The sequence below is a fragment of the Sminthopsis crassicaudata genome, chromosome X (assembly GCF_048593235.1).
Source record: "Sminthopsis crassicaudata isolate SCR6 chromosome X, ASM4859323v1, whole genome shotgun sequence".
Classification (NCBI taxonomy): domain Eukaryota; kingdom Metazoa; phylum Chordata; class Mammalia; order Dasyuromorphia; family Dasyuridae; genus Sminthopsis; species Sminthopsis crassicaudata.
This window is the reverse complement of record NC_133623.1, coordinates 85,786,069-85,794,692: the sequence shown is the minus strand read 5'-3', so window position 1 is coordinate 85,794,692 and position 8,624 is coordinate 85,786,069. Positions and strand designations below refer to the sequence as shown.

The following is an 8,624-nucleotide window of genomic DNA, read 5'->3' as shown; positions in this document are numbered from 1 at the left end:
GCCATCTTCAACAATGAGATGAACCAAATCAGTTCCAATAGAGCAGTAATGAACTGAACCAGTTGCACCCAGCAAAAGAACTCTGGGAAATGACTATGAACCGCTACATAGAATTCCCAATACCCCTATTTTTGTCCGCCTGCATATTTGATTTCCTTCAAAGGCTTAATGTACACTGTTTCAAAGTATGATTCTTTTTGTACAGCAAAATAATTGTATAGACATATATATATATTGTATTTAATTTATACTTTAACATATGTAACATGTATTGGTCAACCTGCCATCTGGGGGATGGGGATGGGGGGAAGGAGGGGGAAAATTGGAATAAAAGGCTTGGCAATTGTCAGTGCTGTAAAATTACCCATGCATATATCTGTAAATAAAAAGGTATAATAAAAATTAAAAAAGAAGTGTCCGTCAGGATTGTGTCATTGAGTGGGGGTATGTGGAAGCATGGCTGCCACAGACTGTGGTTTGGGTTTGGTTGTTGCTGGTGACTTTTGGCTGAGTTATATGTGGGCTCAAGTGGTCATGAAGGGAGGGAGTCTACATGGTGGTGATGAGAATATCAAAATGGAAAACTTTATGTGCTGTGCCATGCTCGGCCTGGGGAAATTTAGATCCAATGTGAACTTTATGGTGGTCAAGAAGGGAAAGAGTGATTGGTCACAGCAGTCTTCTTTGGTCTTGGTGGGAAATAGGATCATTTTTCAGAGGGGTTATGAAAGATGGATAAACTTCAGCCAACTTATTCATCACATCAAGAAAGAGGTGAAGATGCTTTTAAATCTTACCTGTATGGGGACTCAATACAACTGTTTAGCAATACATTAGTGTAGACAAGGTACAAATTAAAAGACCAAGAAGACAGAGTTTATGGCCATTTTCCATTTTATTTTTAACACATGAGATGGGCATGCAGTTATTACAGACTAGGCATAATAGTGGCAGATACAAATTGTTCCTAAAACTGACCAATATTGAACAGATGAAAGAAGAGTACTCAGAAATTTTGGAAAGAAAAACAAGAAACCAACATAAGATAGGCCAAAAATAGGAGCATCTTGAGCAGTTCATATGTAAAAGTATAGTGATGGAGGTCAATAGATGCAGAAAAAGCATCTGACAAACAAAATTCAACTCTCATTCCTATGAAAAACACTACAGAGTATAGGAATAAATGGAATTTTTCTTAAAATGATCAATAACATCTATATAAAACCATCAGCAAGCATCATATGTAATGGGGACAAACTAGAGCCATTCCCAGTAAGATCAGGGGTGCAACAAGATGGTCCATTATCACCATTACTATTCAATACTGTATTATAAATGTTAGCTTTAGCAATAAGACAAGAAAAAGAGATTAGAGTTAGAATAGATAATGAGAAAACCAAATTATCACTCTTTGCAAATGATAAGATGGTATACTTAGAGAATCCTAGAGAATCAACTAAAAAACTACTAGAAACAATCCACAACTTTAGCAAAGTTGCAAAATAAAAAATAAAACCACATAAATCATCAGAATTTTTATATATTACCAACAAAGTTCTTCAGCAAGAAATACAAAGATAAATTTCATTTAAAATAACTGTTGATAGTATAAAGTGTTTGCCAATCTGTCAGGAACTATATGAACACAACTACAAAACACGTACCAAATAAAGTCAGATCTAATCAACTGGGAAAATAACAAGTGTTCCTGGATAGGCCGAATGAATATAATAAAAATGACAATACTACCCAAATTAATGTACTTATTCAGTGCCATACCAATCAAACTCTCAAGAAATTATTTTACAGATCTAGAAAAAATAATGACAAAGTTCATCTGGAAGAACAAGAGGTGGAGAATTTCAAAGAACTGATGAAAAAAGTGCAAATGAAGGTGGCCTACTGTACCAGACCTAAAAGTACATCAAAACCATTTGGTACTGGCTAAGAAATAGAGTAATCAATTGTAGAGGGCTGTAACTTGAAACAAGGATACTTACAGAAAGGTGTTAACTCTGTAGAATTGATAAGACAATGGTTCTCTAGTTCACATATATTCTTAGTACTTAGTATGGTTATTTAATGATTCTCTAGTTCACACATATTTAGTATGCTGTAATGAGATAATCATACTGAGGTATTTAAGGGCTGAGAGGACTGGAAATGAGACATTCCATTTTTGGCCATCCTCCTGGTGGCTCTCCTGCCTCCTGCACTCCTCCAATAAGATCAAGACTGGGTCAGACTGTGAAAGTCACAGACTGTAAAGGAGACTGTGAAGGAGACCATAAAGACTTTAGACTCTATTTCTGACCATTTTTGTGGTGTCTATCCTACTGAGATCAAGGGCTATATGAAGGACCCCCAGAAAGCTAGCCCGAACATTACAGTCAATCATTGGAATAAATTAAGTTCAAAGGACAAAATAGTCAATAACTACAGTAATCTAATGTTTGAGAAACCCAAAGACCCCAGCTTTTGGGATAAGAACTCACTATTTGACAAAAACTGCTGAGAAAATTGGAAATTAGTATGGCAGAAACTAGACATTGACCCACACCTAACACCCTATACTAAGATAAAGTTGAAATAAGTTTGTGATTTAGACATAGTGATATTATAAGCATATTAGAAAAACAAAGGATAGTCTACCTCTCAAATCTATAGAGAAGGAAGGGATTTGTGACCAAAGAAGAATTGAGCTTATCATTGAACACCAAAACAATACTTTTGATTATATTAAGCTAAAAAGGTTTTGTACAAACAAAACTAATGCAGATAAAATTAGAAGGGAAGCAATAAACTGGGGAAAAATGTTACTTCCAAGGGTTCCAATAAAGGTCTAATTTCTAAAATATATAGAGAATTGACTCAAACTTATACGAAGTCAAGCCGTTCTTCAATTGACAAATGGTCAAAAGATATGAATAGCTAATTTTCAGATGAAGAAATTTAAAGCATTTCTAGTCATATGAAAAGATACTCTGTCATTATTGATCAGAGAAATGCAAATTAAAATAACTCCACACTTCTCAGATTGACTAAGATGACAGGAAAATATAATGTTGAATATTGAAGATATGGGAAAACTGGGACATTACTACAGCATTGGTGGAGTTTTGAACTTATCCAACCATTTTGGAGACCAATTTGGAACTATGCCCAAATAGCCATCAAACTGTGCACACTCCTTGATCCAGTAGTGTTTCTACAGGGCCTATATCCCAAAGAGATCATAAAGGACAGAAAGGGAACCATATGTGCAACAATGTTTGTGGCAGACCTTTTTGTAGTGGCAAGAAAGTGGAAACTGAATGGGTGCCTATCAGTTGGAGAGTGGATGAATAAGTTATGGCATATGAATGTTATGGAATATTATTGTTCTGTAAGAAATGATCAAATTTCAGAGAGGCCTGATGATACTTACATGAACTGATGCTAAGTGCAGTGGCTAGAACCAAGAGAACACCGTACCTGGCAACAACAAGATTATGTGATAGAGTTGGCTCTTTACAACAAAAAGATGATACAGACCAGTTCCAAGTGTCTTGTGATGGAGAGAGCCATCTGTACCCAGAGAGAGAGCTATGGGGACTGAGTGTGGATCACATAGTATTTTCATCTTTTTCATTGTTTGCTTGCTTTTTGTTTTCTTTTTTCTTTTCTTTTTGTTTTAATCTGATTTTTCTTGTGCAGCATGATAATTGTGGAAATATAGAAAAATTGCACACATTTAACATATAATAGATTACTTGCTGTCTAGGGGAGGGAGTAGGGAGAAAGGAGGGAAAAATTTGGAACACAATGTTTTTGTAAGGGTGAACATTGAAAAGTATCTATGTATATGTCTTGAAAATCAAAACTTTAATAATAAAAAGGATGTTAAACAGACAAGAATTAAATCTAATAACATAAGATCCTGAAAAGATAAATGTAATGTCTTACACTAAAGTATACAAAGCATCTCTATTATGATTGGGGAGGCATGAATAAATTGTAGTTGTTCTGAAAAGGATCTGGAAATTTCATGTGATTACAGTGAGCTTTGTGACACTGCAGCCTCCAAAAGCAAATAGGATATTGAGCTACATTAGGCAGGCAGCAGAATTTCTAGGACCAAGGAGAGGAGAGTCCTGTAGCACTTTGCCCTCATCAGGCCTCATCTGGAATGCTATGTTTAGTTTGAGACTTGAAATACCAACAAACCAACACCCCTCACATCCTTTTTTCATGAAAACAAATAATATTTATTGATATACTAGTAAACCAAAGACAATTTATTATTATAATATGAATGGTTACAGGATAAAGCTAACTAAAGCAAAGGATGTGAATGTGTTTTCTCTAACATTTCTAAAAGCATTATACGACATGGCAGTATAAAATCCAACTTTATTTAATATTTAAAGCCCATCACAATTAGGTTCCAGACTGTATTTCTATGTTGGTTACATGTTACTTCCCCTCCCAGGTTCTATGATAAGCCAAATTGAGCTATTTGCCATTCTTCACTTGGTTCCTCCTCTCCCTCAGTGTCTCTGGCATATGCTACTCCTCATGTCTGGAAAACTTGACTTGCACATTGTGGAACATCTAATTCCACTGGACATCCTTCAAGAGGGCTTGTCTCATCATTGTCATCACCATCCCAATGGTTTTTAAGTGTCCTGTATTTACTTACCTGTGCAGTATGTTCATAGCAGAACTCAAATTCCATAAGGGAAGGGGCTTTCTTATTTTTATTTTTGCATAACCTGAAGTCAAGAATCAACTTTTAAAAAAATACACATAGTTCCCTGCACAGGAAACATTCTAAGTATTTGCTGATTGGTTTAAATAACATAAAACTTTTACAATTGAGAAACCATTATTTATCAAGCTAATCTTATCAGGTAAAAAGATGGTACAGCATAGCCACAAAAAACTTGTGCTACTCACCAACCAGATCCTTACTGTTGATAAATATTTTATCCTTATCTTTGGCTCACTAAATGACATGATCATATCCAGAACTACATAGCCATATGTTCTTGAAGTCAGTTTCTATACTATTTTTTAAAAACACAATTTCTTCCTTTACCTACAAGCAAATGCTAAACTACTAATTATAAATGTCTTAAATGGAAAATAATATTTTAATAAAATAATTGTTTTAAGCCCTAAAACAATATACTATTATTATTTTTTATATATTATACATTGCTCCTAATACTTCACACATGCATACTGACCGTCAGTGCAAACAAACTTGTGGGTCTTATTGATTGAACATTGGTTGGAGTGGGTGGTACAAAAATGGCACCAAACTGAAAACATATAAAGGGGCACTTCATATATTGCACGTCACCATTTCTAATGCAATGGTTAACTAAAAGGATAATAAACAAATTTGTGTCTACACCTTTCAGTGAGGAGGTTAGGTAAAAACTTACCCAGCATCCATGAAAAAGAATAAAATATAAGAAATCATAGCTTACTAAAAAAAATGATATGTGTTGCTCTGGATTTTAATACTTTTAATGCAGCATAAACTTAGCTCTAAAGCTAACCTGTTAAAAATCTGGTAAAATTTATATTTGATAGGGAAAATACTGAATTGATGTGATTGGCAGTTGAAATGTATGTTTCTCATCATTAAGAAGATTTCTCTGATAATATAGTAAGCAAAACTGTACTGAAATGATTTCATTGAGAAGCTTAAGATGTGTTATGCAACTGATTACAACTTATAGGAGGATGTGATGGAGTTTCCTAACATAATGAACTTGTTCTTGGGTATCTATGGATATGGAAATAAAGCAATCCAAGTGGTTTAATGATGCAAGTTCCTGTCATATGAAAATTATTGTAATCTTTGTTTTGCCCAAACTAATTTCCAAAAGCATTCAAATTGGAGTAGTACCAGTAAGTGGAACTATATTCAGGGCTCCATGGTAAGCTTGCTGAATGTGTTTACATAGCAAATCATTACTCTCTCTGTGCAGCCATGGTTGTGCTCTTTGTAAGGTCAATATAAAAACAAAACGTGACCATATCTTGATAAGAGGCAATACTCATTTTCAATCTGTACCACAGTTGCTCAGTGAAATACAGATCACCTTATATTGTGAAAAGACAATAGAATCATCAACTACAGCAGTTATCACATTTCAGTACCTTAAATTTTTGCTGAATTATCAGTTCTATCCAGCTTACTCATTAAATCATGGAAAAATTACTGAACAAAATCAACAGATAATTTAGTTTCCATAGGTGTAGGCCACTCAGGAACCATCAGCCAAGGCAATTAAAAACTTCAGTTGTCCATGCAAATGGTACAAAGGGCTTCTAGGATCTCCAGGTTCCTCTTTAATATTCAATACTGAAGCAGAAGTGAGAGGAAGTGTTTGGAGAAGCCCATTCATAGGACTCCATGAAATATCTGTACCAATAGTAGGATGTGAAAAGAGAAATGTATCCCCTAAGGGAGTAAATTTAAACATCTCATATTCATATGTCTTTTCAGGTGTGAACTTTTCAATTCTTCAAGATTTACAGAACAGTTTTTTTTCCAGGTCGGGGACCTTTACATATGACTACTTGTAAGAAAATTCCTGTGATGCCCTTCTTTGTTCTAATAAGTTCCAGCCAACAGGTACTTTCAGGCTCTAAGTTGTCACATCTTAGCCATAAAGGAGAAAAAGACTTGACTGTCATTTTAATCTTCGAATGAGTTATTTTAGAATTTTGTGCCATGGTGTAAAGTTCAATCAGCTGCCTGGCTGTCTTAAGGTAAAACAAGTGGTCCAAAATTTCCATTCATAAGTAAATGAGAAATAACTGATACTTCAGAGTGTGCCTCTTCTAATGCTTAATTTTTTTATTTTGAACACACTTTCTACATAATAAATCTCATGCCATATCCACTCTCAATGCCTTACAAAGGATTTGCTCTATTTTCATTAATCAATTTCTCCTGGATTCATTGAAAAATGGATCTTTTTAATTTTCAATGGCATTTTATTTTTTCCAAATACATATAAAGATAGTTTTTAACATTTATTTTTGTTTTTGTGTTCCAATTTTTTCTCTCTCCTTCCTTCCCTTCCCCCTCCCCAAGACAGCAAACAATATCTAATATAGGTGATATATGTGTGTGTGTGTATATTTGTGTGTGCACACAATGCTTTAAACATATTAAAATAGTTGTCATGCTGGGCAAGAAAAATTAGACCAAAATGAAAAAAGCCCAGGAAAACAAAAAAGTAAACAAACAAATATAAGGAAAAAATATTATGTTTCCATCGATATTCAGTCTCTATAGTCCTCTCTCTGGATGCAATTGACATTTTTCATCTTAAGTCTATTCAAAATTTGTCTTGGATCACCATATTGCTGAGAAGAACTAAGCCTGTCATAGTTGATCATCACATAATCTTGCTCTTACTGTGTACATGTTCCCTTGGTTCTACTAACTTCATTAAGCATCAATATAAGTCTCTCCAGGCCTCTCTGAAATCAGCCTATTCATCATTTCTTATAGAACAATAACACTCCTTTACATTCATGTACCATAAAGTATTAATCCATTTCTGAATTGCTGGGCATCCAATTTCCAATTCCTTGTCATTACAAAAAGAAATGCTACAGTTTTGCACATATGGGTTCTTTCCAATCATTTATGATCTCTTTGGAATACAGACTGCTGGATCAAACTACCCTTTGCTACAAATTGCTCTCCAGAATAGTTGAATCAGTTCACAACTCCACCATCAGTGTATTAGTGTCCCAGCTTTCCCACAACCCTGTAATGTTCGGACTAGCTTTCTGGATATTCTTGGTATCAGCCCTACTCCTTGGTCTTAGTGGAGAAGTGATGAAGGCAGGACAGCCCACGAGGCTGGTCAAAGATGAAATGTCTCATTTCTAGTCCTTCTCAGCCTTTAAATACCTTGATATGATTACATCATTACAGCACACTATGTATGTGTGAACTAGAGAACAACTTACATCACCATGCTAAATACTAAGTCTATGTATACTAAAGAACCATCATCTCAATTCCACTGAATCAGCACTTTGTTGTAAGTATTCTTGTTTCAAGTATACTTCTCCAACATTTATTATTATATTTTCCTGTCATCTTAGTCAATCTTGTGAGTGTGAAGTGATATTAAAGAGTAATCTTAATTTGCACATCTCCAATCAAAAGTAATTTGGAGCATGTTTTCATATAACTATAGATGGCTATAATTTTTTCATCTGAAAATTGTCTCTACATATGCTTTGACCATTTGCCAATTGGGGAATGACTTGTATTTTTATGAATTTGATTCAATTCTCTATATTTTAGAAATAAGACCTTTACAGGAACATTAGCTATAAATTTTCCCCCAGTTTTCTGCTTCCATTCTAATATTAACTGCACTGATTTGTTTGTGCAAAAACTTCTCAATTTAATGTAATCAAAATTATCTATTTTGCATTGAATAATGTTCTTTATTTCTTCTTTGTTCATAAATTCCTCCTTTCTCCAAAGATCTGACAGGTAGATTTGTATTCCTTGCTTTACTAATTTGCTTATAATATCATCCTTTGTGTCTAAATCATGAACTCATTTTGACCTTATCTTGGTATACAGTGTG

General features: G+C 34.4%; 1 pseudogene; it reads right to left on the bottom strand.

Moving 5' to 3' along the window:
- Positions 1-5,570: 5,570 nt before the first annotated feature.
- Positions 5,571-7,547, bottom strand: LOC141549089 (protein zwilch homolog; annotated as a pseudogene).
- Between the last annotated feature and the right edge of the window lie 1,077 nt (positions 7,548-8,624).